The sequence below is a fragment of the Podarcis erhardii genome (assembly GCF_964252035.2).
Source record: "Podarcis erhardii genome assembly, chromosome: 17".
Classification (NCBI taxonomy): Eukaryota; Metazoa; Chordata; class Lepidosauria; order Squamata; family Lacertidae; genus Podarcis; species Podarcis erhardii.
In genome coordinates, this window is record NC_138515.1 from 25,666,520 (window position 1) to 25,677,534 (window position 11,015).

Sequence of the window (11,015 nt, forward strand, 5' to 3'; positions counted from 1 at the left end):
GGTCTCTTCCAACTCTATGATTCTATGATTCTATGATAAAAACTTGTTGGAAGCCAAAACTCCGTATTGGTTATCACCATTAGAGGCGTTGAGTGTGAAAAAAATCAATATGAAAGGGGGATGGACAACTTATCAGAATCTAATAACAAAAATTGAAGGCAAATGGAGTTTGAAGCCGTTTGAGGTAGTTAAGGAATATGTTAATAATTGGCTGCATTATTTTCAAATCAATGAAATGTTCATAAAAGATTTAAGATTAAGAGGCTTTGAGGATAAAGAGTCGAAATTTCAGAAAGAAATAATAAATTGTGATTTTAAAGTGCTGGCTAAAATGTACAAGATATTACTAGAGTGGCACACAGGACGAAGAGATAAAATCGGTTATGATTGACTGGGCCAAAGATTTTGGATATAATATACAAATGGAGGATTGGGAAAAATTATGGAAAGAAGGTTTAAGATTCACTGCATGTACAATAATAGAAGAAAATGTGATGAAAATGATGTATCGATGGTATGTAACACCAGTGAAGTTAGCAAGGATGTATAAAGGATGTAACAAATGTTAGAAATGTAAAGAAAAAGAGGGTACATTCTATCATATGTGGTGGGAGTGTAAGAAAGTAAAAAGCTTTTGGGAAATGATATATAATGAATTGAAGAAAATGTTTAAGTACACTTTAGTTAAGAAATCAGAAGCGTTTTTACTTGGTATTTCAGGGAATGAGATTAATAAGAAAGAAAATAAGTTATTTTTATATGCAGTGACTGCAGCAAGAATACTGATGGCTCAGAAATGGAAGCAAGAGGAGTTGCCTACACTAGACGAATGGAGAATGAAGATGACGGACTATGCACAACTCGATAGACTGACTGGAAGGATCCGAAATCGACGAGATCAGAGATTTATAGAAGGCTGGGAAAATTTACAGAATATATGTATAAATTAAGTGATAATCAAATAACGTTTGTAAGCTTTAATGAAGCTCTGTATGAAGAAATGTTAGAATATGAGTAAAACTAAGAATGAATTTATAAAAATAATTGAAAAAAGGCTTTAGAAATGTGTAAGAAATTAAGAAGGGAAGGAGTATCAGGCAAGTTGAGGGAAGTCAAAAAGAGAATGGATATAAAAAAGATGTATGATTTGTATAAATTTTGTATTGGAAAAATTGAATAAGCATTTACTCCTCTTTTTTCAATAGCATCCTCCTAATACCCAAACTAAAGCAGCCACATGAGATCTGCTTATAGTGAATAAGTTCACAGAGGCCAGGACCGTCTCCCCTGAGAGGCAGAAATTCCTAGTTCACTGGAATCTTTCCTAATTTACCTGTGCTCTTTTTTTAAATCAGAGATGCCAGAAGGTGAGCCTGGGATTGCTTGAATGCAAAGCCTCGGCTCTACCCTTGAACCATGGCCTCCCCCTAATAAAACTGGACAAGCACAACCCAAATTTAATCTTGACTTTGGATCCTGTCCACGTTTTCATACTGGATTCAGTATCTCAGGTTATGGTATGGGTCTTCTAATGGCACTGGATACCCATCCAGGCTTGTTGACTGTAATATGGTTGGAAAATCTCCAGGTGAATTATTTGAAGAGCAACTGTAATCAACAAATTACGCTAGTAGGACTACAAGACGTTTTGTAAGGAGAAATATATGAAGTGTTACAAAGTAGAAAAAGATAGAGATATTGGTTATGAGTTTGAAATGTAATAGGGAAAATAAGAAATGCATACTAAGAGATTAGATTGGAAAATTTTCAGACAGGACTGATGGAAGTCAAAAAAACTGAATAAGATGTAAAAGTATGTTTATTGTTGAAAATGATATGTTAGAAAACACACACACACACACACACACACACACACACACATATATATATATATATATATATATATGGAAAATCTCCAGGTGAAACTATAGCTGGTGAAAGAGGTTTATTAAATATTGCTAGGACCACCAATTATAGGTAACAACAACAACAACAACTTTGGGAGTGAGATAGATGCCACATACCCAGAATGTTCTGGTCAAATATAGCCACATTGTTCACTTCCACTCCACTTCGGTTCTTAATTCCTGTCACTGCCCATTCTCCCTCTCTCTCACGGTCCACATGTGAATACCTAAGTTCAGTTTTAGTAATGCTAGCATTCAGTGTTGACTCTATGAGATTGTTTTTGCTCATTGCTCTTAGGGATCAAACAAGCAGAATGAAGACTCTGATCCTTCTTGCCTGCCTTCTGGCCCTCACTGCTCATTTTGAGGTAGGCATTGAGAGTTGCCGTTAAATTGCAGCAAGGACTGGGAAGTGGGGGTTAGGCGAAGGTCAGGCAGCAGTGGCATGTGGCAGTGGCGGGCGAAGGCTGGGCGGTAGCGGTGGCAGGGGATGGAGGCTGGGCACCCACAACAAAAAAAAATTTGGGTGTCAGGGGCCCCTTGAGTTGGCATCTGTTTGGCCCATTTTTGCAGATCTGGGCAGGCAGCAGAAATGGTAGACTGGCTGATCTGATCACATGCTGGCTTGCATTTCACTAGGAGAGTTGCATGTTTGGATAAGCGGTACGATGGATGATGAACTTTGACTTGCCATAAAGGGCTCCTTATATCTACAAATGAAGTAATGGCATAGGAAGAGGGAAATATTTTTATTTATTTATTTAATTCACCATGGGAATAAGCACAGAGTTAAATACATTTATGTTTACCAATGTCTATGCCAACTCTCCATTGTTCTCCTCTGTCTCCTCTGTCCTCCCAGGCTAGCAAGAGTGGAAGTGGAAGCAACGAAAGAAGGTATTGGAGAGGCTTCCGTCCACAACCAGCCTACTTCCCTTCCTATGCAAGGAATCCATACTTTCCCTTCCCTTCCTATGCACGGAATCCATACTTTGCGCAAGGGCCTTATGGATACCCCTCACAGAATCCATATTTCTCACAACCACAGTATTATTATGTCTTTCTCCCTGTCAACGCTACCAATTGAGGTAAGTGCCCATTAAAATGGTAGTAAAGGATTGAGTTTTCTGCCGCTCTGCTAGGGACCAGGTGAGCTGGGCTGTTTTGAGCAGTCATTCAGTGACTGCTTGCAATGAAGGTTCAAGCCCAGCTTCTATCTTTTTCACTGAAGAACTTGGATTCATGACTTCATGAATGGTTTCTAGGACAAAACCCTAAACATTTTGTAAACAGTTTTTGGTGGTTGTATACCTGACTGGGCTAGCCTTCCCATGAGGCAAGGTGAGGTGACCGCCTCAGGCGGCAGGATCCCCAAAGGCAACAGATCCCAGTGTAGATCTTTACCCTCCACTGTTCCTGATGTAGATCTTCACTGATCTTCTACACAAAATCAAGTGGTACCGTAATTCTCTGGCTAAACCAGTATAAAAATAGCATGCTCTGTTTGGTTTGTGTCTGTGTGTGAATGTGTTCTGAATAACCTGAAGATGAAAAGAGCTTTTTCCACCCTTATGGATTTGATTATTACCAATTTGTTCTTTTCAATTAACAGGTCTCTCTGAGATGTGTTCTTCAAGACAGGCTCTCTAAGAAACAATTTGCTTCTGTTGCAATGAATCACCTGATACAATGCATGATACAAGATTTAAATTTTTGGAAAAAATTACGCTTTGCAATATATTGCTTTGAATAAATAAGTCCAGCATCTACTTATGTTTCCTGTGGGTTGTTTCTCCCTTTCTCTCTCTTCCCTGTCAGGGATGGCCCCAGACATTTTGGCACCTGAGGCAAATCAGAAATTAGAACCATTCCATAGGAGTCAATTCCTAGGAGCTGAGGGGACTTTGCGCTGCCTATAAAATATTTGAGGGGGCCAGCCCTCCAAGTTGATGGGTATTGACATTCAAATTGTGTGTGGGTGCACTGCATCATTTGATCAATAATGTGGGGCAGTGCTTACCTCCCCCCCCCAATATTTTATTCAAGTTGGCACCCCTGAACTCTCCCAATTGTAGTTTGCTAAACATACTTTTTATATACTGTTGAGGCCCCTCACGCCCCACCACCCTGATGCTGCACACCTAGCTCCCCCCCTTGTTTCCAATGCTGATCTTCTCTTAGGGAATACAGTGGAACTTTGGTTTTCAAGCGTCTCAGAAGCTGAACAATTCGGAACCCAAACGCTGAAAACCTGGAAGTAATTGCTTCTGTTTATGAACATGCCTTGGAAGTTGAACAGCTTCTGAGGCATGTTTTTCATCCCCCCCCTGACTTTGCAGCCAGCTCATTCATCCTCGGTTTTCAAACATTTCAGAAGCCAAACAGTCTTCCAGAATGGATTACGTTCAAAAACCAAGGTTCCACCATATTGGAAATGTGGGGAGAGAAGATCAGCATCAGAAACAAGGGCAGGGAGAGAGAGAGAACCTGTGCTTTTATTTTCTAAAAAAAAAATGTTTAGGGGTACTCTCATTTTCCTATTCATATTGAAATACTGCCCCTCAATGAGGCCAAACTTAGAGTCACAAAATGTTTCGGTGTATGCATCCCCCTGCGTCCTCCCAGGAAAAAAAAAGCACTGGAGACAACACAGGAGAAATGTTGGAAATGGGAAAGTCAGGATTAGCATTGGAAACAAGGGGAGGGGGTGAATATAAGCATCTTAAACGAGCAGGGAGCATGGAGATCAGCATCAGAATGAAGATCTTCACTCTCCTCTTCACTCCCCAATTTTACCTGATTTATACTCCTTCCTTCTTAAATGTCACTCTTTGCTGCTTCTCCCTCTTCCCCAAGAGAGGGAAGTGAGGCTGTGAAACAACTCCCTTGAGTTAGGGACTCAATGCTGAGCCTTAAAGTAAGTCCCACCAACCTTATTGTGAACTGAAGACTGGTGGTTGTGGAAAATGGAGGATATTGGTCCCAGTCTGATGACAGTCCCATGTTTAACCAGGTTAGGGAAGTTACAGATAGGTAGCCGTGTTGGTCTGCCATAGTCAAAACAAAAAATTCCTTCCAGTAGCACCTTAAAGACCAACTAAGTTAGTTCTAGGTATGAGCTTTCGTGTGCATGCACACTTCTTCAAAGGTTAGGGTTAGGGAAGATCACTTGGGGCATAACACGAAACTGGCTCCTATGGCAAGGAGATTGGCATTCCCTTGTGAGATTAGAAAAATCATACTTACTTCCTGGTTGTATTCTTCAGAAGTCACCATGAGTTTTCTGCTCCAAATCCATGACCTGGTGTCTTCCAGTGGGAATGGTAAAACTCACTAGATGACACCCATGACCACATGGTGTGCTGTTATGGTCAGTGTGGGTGTGTTGGTAGGGCAACTTGTCACCATAAGCCACAGCAACATATAGGCCACCTCTCATTTCAGTCTCTGGGGCTTCCTAAACCAAAGCACAACGAAAGCAAATTAAGGGATTATCACCACACAATAGTTGACTTTAAGAACAAAACCCAGTCATTCCTTTCCTTCCAATTCATATCAGCTAAACCACAAAGCTCATCTTGATGAGGCAACAAATCCTTTTTGTTTCCAGGTCCTTCAGACTTAAGTTCTTAGATCAACCCTACAAACATTATTATTCATTAACACGTTTGCATGAATCAAACATGAGGTTTTGGGCTTATTTTTTAAAAAAAGAAAGATGTGCACTGATAACAGCAAAACCGCCTTTGCAGTGATGAATGCAACTTTGGAGAAGCCAATAGGCTAGGTGATAAAGGGGGTCAGGTATAAATAACGTGGATTGCCGTGGGACACCCAGTCCAAGGTGCCACAACCAGTTTTTCTAGGAGTGTTGCATTAGGAAGGAACAGTCAACAGGTAGGTAAATTATTTGTTTTTCTAATCAAAGTTACTTTATATTTTTTCCTTGTCATATAGAGTGATGCTTAAGGTCTAAATCTGCTTTCACTGATTGTTTTCTAAGTGGAAATGGGCTTAATCAGGCCCTTGATGAATAAACAGATTTATTTTGAGTGAAGAATAGCCCAAATAGCAGAGAGTAAGAAGGGTCCATGGGCTTAAATTAGCCATAACTCAGTGATTCCTGGGGTCATGTCTTTGAGCAAATATATGATTTCATAACACATGAACCTGTGAAATTCATTGTCTGAAATTCATTGACTGAAGCATCTGGAATTGATCCCTCTTCATGAACTATCTTTCTGCCTATCTTATATAGTAATACAAAACATATTGAATTTTTGATATTTTTCCATTATGAATATTATTATTGTTAAAAACATCCCACTCTTTCTTCAAGGAGCTCAACAGGGCATACAAGATTTTCCATGTCCCTCACCCAGTGCTATTTTTCTAGAAAAAGAGGTGCTGGAACTCACCATGAACTCCTCCATTGTTCTCTTATAATGTCAATGGTACCCACCTGAGAGGTGCTGGAACTGAGTTCCAGTGAGTTCCGGTTGAAGGCAAAAAAGGCCCTGTCCTCCCCATATTTTTCCAAAACAACCCTGTGAGGTAGGTTGGACCAAATGATAATGGCTAGCCCAAGGTCACCTAATCAGATTTGTGACCGAGTAAGGATTTGTAATCTGGATTCCCCACTTCAAAGCCAATATTCGAACCACTATGCTACACTGAATTTCTTTTCCTATGGCCTATTTCTCTATTCTGCTTCAACAGTCAACCCTTTCAAGAAAGGAAATGAGTGGTTTGGCAAGGACTATGGAGACCAAATGCACAGAAGCTTAGGGCTCCTATGTTCTTATCAGACCAGCAACAATGGGGATAGCCACAATGCCAATGTGGGTGGCACTGTGGTCTAAACCACTGAGCCTCTTGGGCTTGCCAATCAGAAGGTCGGTGGTTTGAATCCCTGCTGCGGTGGTGAGCTCTCGTTCCTCTGTCCCAGCTCCTGCCAGCCTAGCAGTTCAAAAGCACGCCAGTGCAAGTAGATAAATAGGTACCGCTGTGATAGGAACTTAAATGGAGTTTCCATGCGCTCTGGTTTCTGTCACAGTGTTCCTTTGTGCCAGAAGCGGTTTAGTCATGCTGGCCACATGACCCAGAGAGCTGTCTGTGGACAAATGCCAGCTCCCTCGGCCTGAAAGCGAGATGACTGCCACAACCACATAGTCGCCTTTGACTGGACTTAAACATCCTTTACCCTGCCCCCCACTTTTAGTCACCCTTTCCTCCCAAGAATACTCCAGGTAATAACACTACATAGGTAAACGTACCGCTGCCCATCAGGGCCAGTCGTGACCGACTCTAGGGTTGCGCACTCATCTCGCTCAAGAGGCTGGGAGCCAGCGCTGTCTGAAGACACTTTCGGGTCACATGGCCAGCGTGACGAAGCTGCATTTGGCGAGCCAGCACCAGCGCAGCACACGGAAACACCGTTTACCTTCCCGCTAGAAAGCGGTCACTATTTATCTATTTGCACTTAGAGGTGCTTTCGAACTGCTAGGTAGGCAGGAGCTGGGACCGAACGACAGGAGCTCACCCTGCCGCGGGGATTTGAACCGCTGACCTTTCGATCGGCAGGTCCTAGGCTCTGTGGTTTAACCCACAGCGCCACCCTCGTCCCACCGCGTCAACACTACATAGGGTTGTCATATTTCAAGAAGGTTTTTTTTTGCAAAATCTCCATATTCACCAATTTTTTAACACTTCCGATATAGCCATACTCCAATTCAGCAAGTCACCACATGATCCTGCAGTAAAGTATTCTTCAGCTTGTTAAAAGAAAGAAACAAATCCTTCTGCCATCTCACATAAAGTAAGTAAAAAAATATTGGCGTTCACTCACAACCCTTAAAGTTCAACACAATATTCGAGGGACATTTTTTACCCCAACCTGAAACTAATGAAATTCACGTGGGCTGAATATTTGGCCCAACATGAATGCAAAAGTTTCTAGAGCTGTTTACAAAGATCAGTAATAACACTAGACAGTCATAAGGTGGTTGTCCCTTTGAAGGAGAGATTTAAAATTATTGAGGAAGTGGGAGAGGAAGTGCAAGCACTGTGTTGGTTGGAGGAGGCAAGGAAGTGTGAACTCAGAAGGGATGGTGTCTGGAAAGAAGTGGAAGAAGTGAGAGATGGAGGAGAAGGGTGGAAGAAAAGAAAACAGGGAAGGCAAGCAGGGAGAAGGGGGGAAGAGTAGCAAAAAGCTAAAAAGAAGAAATGAGTTGGTGGGGAACTGAGGGAACAAGGAAGTGAATGGAGCTAAGGGAAGCTGAGGAAGCAAAAAGAAAAGGATGGGAGGGAGGGAGGAAGGATGAAAACAAAGAGGTAAAAAAATAGGTGGAGAGGCAATGGGAGGGTGTTGAGCCCCCTTCTAATCTGGCCTACCATTGCCAGATGGTCTGCACAGGTAACAATATTATTATTGTTACTATTAATATACCGTATTTTTCGCTCTATAAGACTCACCAGATCACAAGACGCACCTAGTTTTTGGAGGAGGAAAACAAGAAAAAAAAATATTCTGAATCCCAGAAGCCAGAACAGCAAGAGGGATCGCTGTGCAGCGAAAGCAGCAATCCCTCTTGCTGTTCTGGCTTCTGGGATAGCTGCGCAGCCTGCATTCGCTCCATAAGGCGCACACACATTTTCCCTTACTTTTTCGGAGGGAAAAAGTGAGTCTTATAGAGCAAAAAATATGGTATTAATTATATTATATATTATATAATATATTAATTAATAATGTTAATAATGTTAATAATAATAATGAACATTATTGTCCTCATGAATAATATCCTTAATGAAGACAAGTAAAGCAATCAATGTGTACATAAGGAAAACTGCCCCCCCTACTTTGTCGGTGTCCCCCACCCACTGAACTTTGAGCCTAGCTATGAGAGTAAGGTTCCAGCTAATTTGTATATTATCCTGGTATGTGGCTGAGGCAATTTTTTCTATCCTGGAGTGCAACTGGCACTTGCTTCATATCACTCAGCTGGTTTCTCTCCCAACAGAAATCATCTGTACCAGATGAGACCCGCCATCCTGCTGCTGCTCTTTTTATTTGTCGCCATGGGTTCCTCTCGCTCGGTGCGCAGAGTGAGTATAATTACTTCGCGACAGTCGCCATCTAACAGCTTGATCTGTCTGTCCAATCGACTGAAGTCACAGCCTAAACTTTGCGCTCTGCTGTGTTGTGCTGGTTGTCTGTGAACCTTGCCAAGGCATATTTAGGGGGGGGGGAATTAAAATGGTTCCCCTAGTGCCTCTTAATGTAAGCACAAAAGGCGTTTGATAGAGCAGAAGGAATTTTTAAAACTGCTGAACAGGGCTGGCCCAAGACATTTTGCCGCCTGAGGCAAAAGAAAAAATGGCTTATCCTCCCTCCCTGCTGCCTTCTTTTTCACCACCTCACCGCCCTCCTCCTCTGCTGCCTGAAGCAACTGGAGGTGGCCCAAGGAAGCCCCAGCAGACTGAAGACAGCAGAGGAGAAAAAGGGAGGTCAGAGAGAAGCAGGTTTTGCTCTTTACAGGTGATGCCAGCGGGTGGCAAGTGCAGAAGGTGGCAAGCATCCTCCTCCATGGGAGCTTGGATCTGCTGCCCCTCCAGTCTGCTGCCTCACTGAGGTTAATGGATGGGCCGGTCCTCCTATTGATGCAGGGCAGCTGCACCATTCAAGAGAGTGGTACATGTGAAACTAAAGCACACTGTCTTTTATGTGTGATCAGCCAGTTCACAGCATACCCTCCCAAATCAGAGATGATGAAAAACGGGACGTGGGACCCCCCAGATCCAGTTTGCAGAGGCAATTGCACCACCCCTCCCCACTGCCAAACAGGGGCAAAAGAAGCAGGGGAGGGGGCCCTCCCCTTACCCCTGGGCCAAAGCATGAGCCAGGACTCACCTCTGGTGGGGGCATAGGTTCAACAGTGCGACGGAAAGCAGGAGACAGAGACCAGCAGCGCAAGGAGACTCCATTCTTCAGGAGCCGATCTGCTCCTACCCTCGGCTCAGATCCCCACTCCTCCCAGTGCTGTGGGGCGCATGTCCACACACCAGCCCCATGCAAAAACACATGTCTTTTGGTCCTGCTGTCTTACGAGAGAGTGTGGAGCAAAAAAACCAAGACATTCTAGGATCCATTCAGAAGCCAGGATGGTTTCTGTAATTCTGGGGTGTCCTGGTCAAATCTGGATAGTAGGGGGATATGTCCATTCAGAACTGAGGAATGTCTCATTTGGTGGTGGCTCAGTGGGGCTGAACAGACCTTATGATTCTGAAAGGGAATGTTCAGAATCTGGTCTCCAGTCACATCCAAACCATCCATTCAAAACACTCTTAATACCATTTCAACAAACCACGGCTTCCTGCAGAGAATCTCAGGAACTGGAGTTTCTAAAGAGCGCAGAGAGCTGTCCGGAGACTCCCTTACAGGGTTAAGCTTCCCAGCACCTGTAACAAACTATAGTTTCTGGGATTCTTTGTGGGAAGCCATAACTGTTGAAGTGCTATGAGCACTTAAAATGTGTGTTGTAGGTGTGACCTTCTTCTCTGATCTCTCTCCAAGACCCTAGCAGATCAAAATAGATGTTTCTACTTGTCTTCATTGTGCAATGAAATTACCAGTGTACATGAGAACATGCTTTGTTTTCACAGCCTAGAAATGGACATTGGACCAAGCATAGGCCAACGCTTGGACTTCAAAACTGGTGGTTCTCGGGAATTCCCAGGCTGCCACCTCATGTGGTGGTGGTTTTTGTGCCTTTCAAGAAGCCCTCGGTGACCTCTGGTAATGCAAAACCTGTGACACCTGGAAGAGTTCCGGATATAAACAGAACTAATACAACACCGGGTTCAGAAACAGGAACTAGTGGTAGAGGAGACAGGAACATGGGAAGAGGGGATCGTGACCCCCTGGTCTCAGCTGGTCAATATTGAATTGCTGAGGGAGTCCATGGTTAGATTTCCTGCATTTCAGAAAGGCAAATGCAGCCGAGTGTGTGTCATGCAGATTAGGATCAAGGTGTTGAGAAGGGGGCTTTAATTTCCCCTCCCCAGTGCCATTTTATCCTGATCTAAATTGTTCTCTGGAGCTGCTCTGTG

The 11,015-nt window shown here is 43.1% G+C and overlaps 2 long non-coding RNA genes across 3 annotated transcripts in view; both read left to right on the plus strand.

Annotated features, from left to right (window-relative positions):
- Positions 1-3,676, plus strand: part of LOC309332559 — a 19,486-nt gene extending 15,810 nt beyond the window's left edge. The window contains exons 2-4 of one of the 2 annotated variants that reach the window (XR_014152175.1): positions 2,206-2,275; positions 2,770-2,995; positions 3,520-3,676. This is a non-coding gene — a long non-coding RNA (uncharacterized lncRNA). Of the gene's footprint in view, positions 1-1,985; positions 2,276-2,769; positions 2,996-3,519 lie in introns of those variants that run through there. The other variant, XR_014152176.1, reaches the window with a different exon arrangement.
- Positions 3,677-5,755: 2,079 nt separating this feature from the next.
- Positions 5,756-11,015, plus strand: LOC309332039. The gene is made up of 4 exons (XR_014152050.1): positions 5,756-5,804; positions 7,628-7,725; positions 8,927-9,011; positions 10,569-11,015. It is a non-coding gene; the product is annotated as an uncharacterized lncRNA (long non-coding RNA).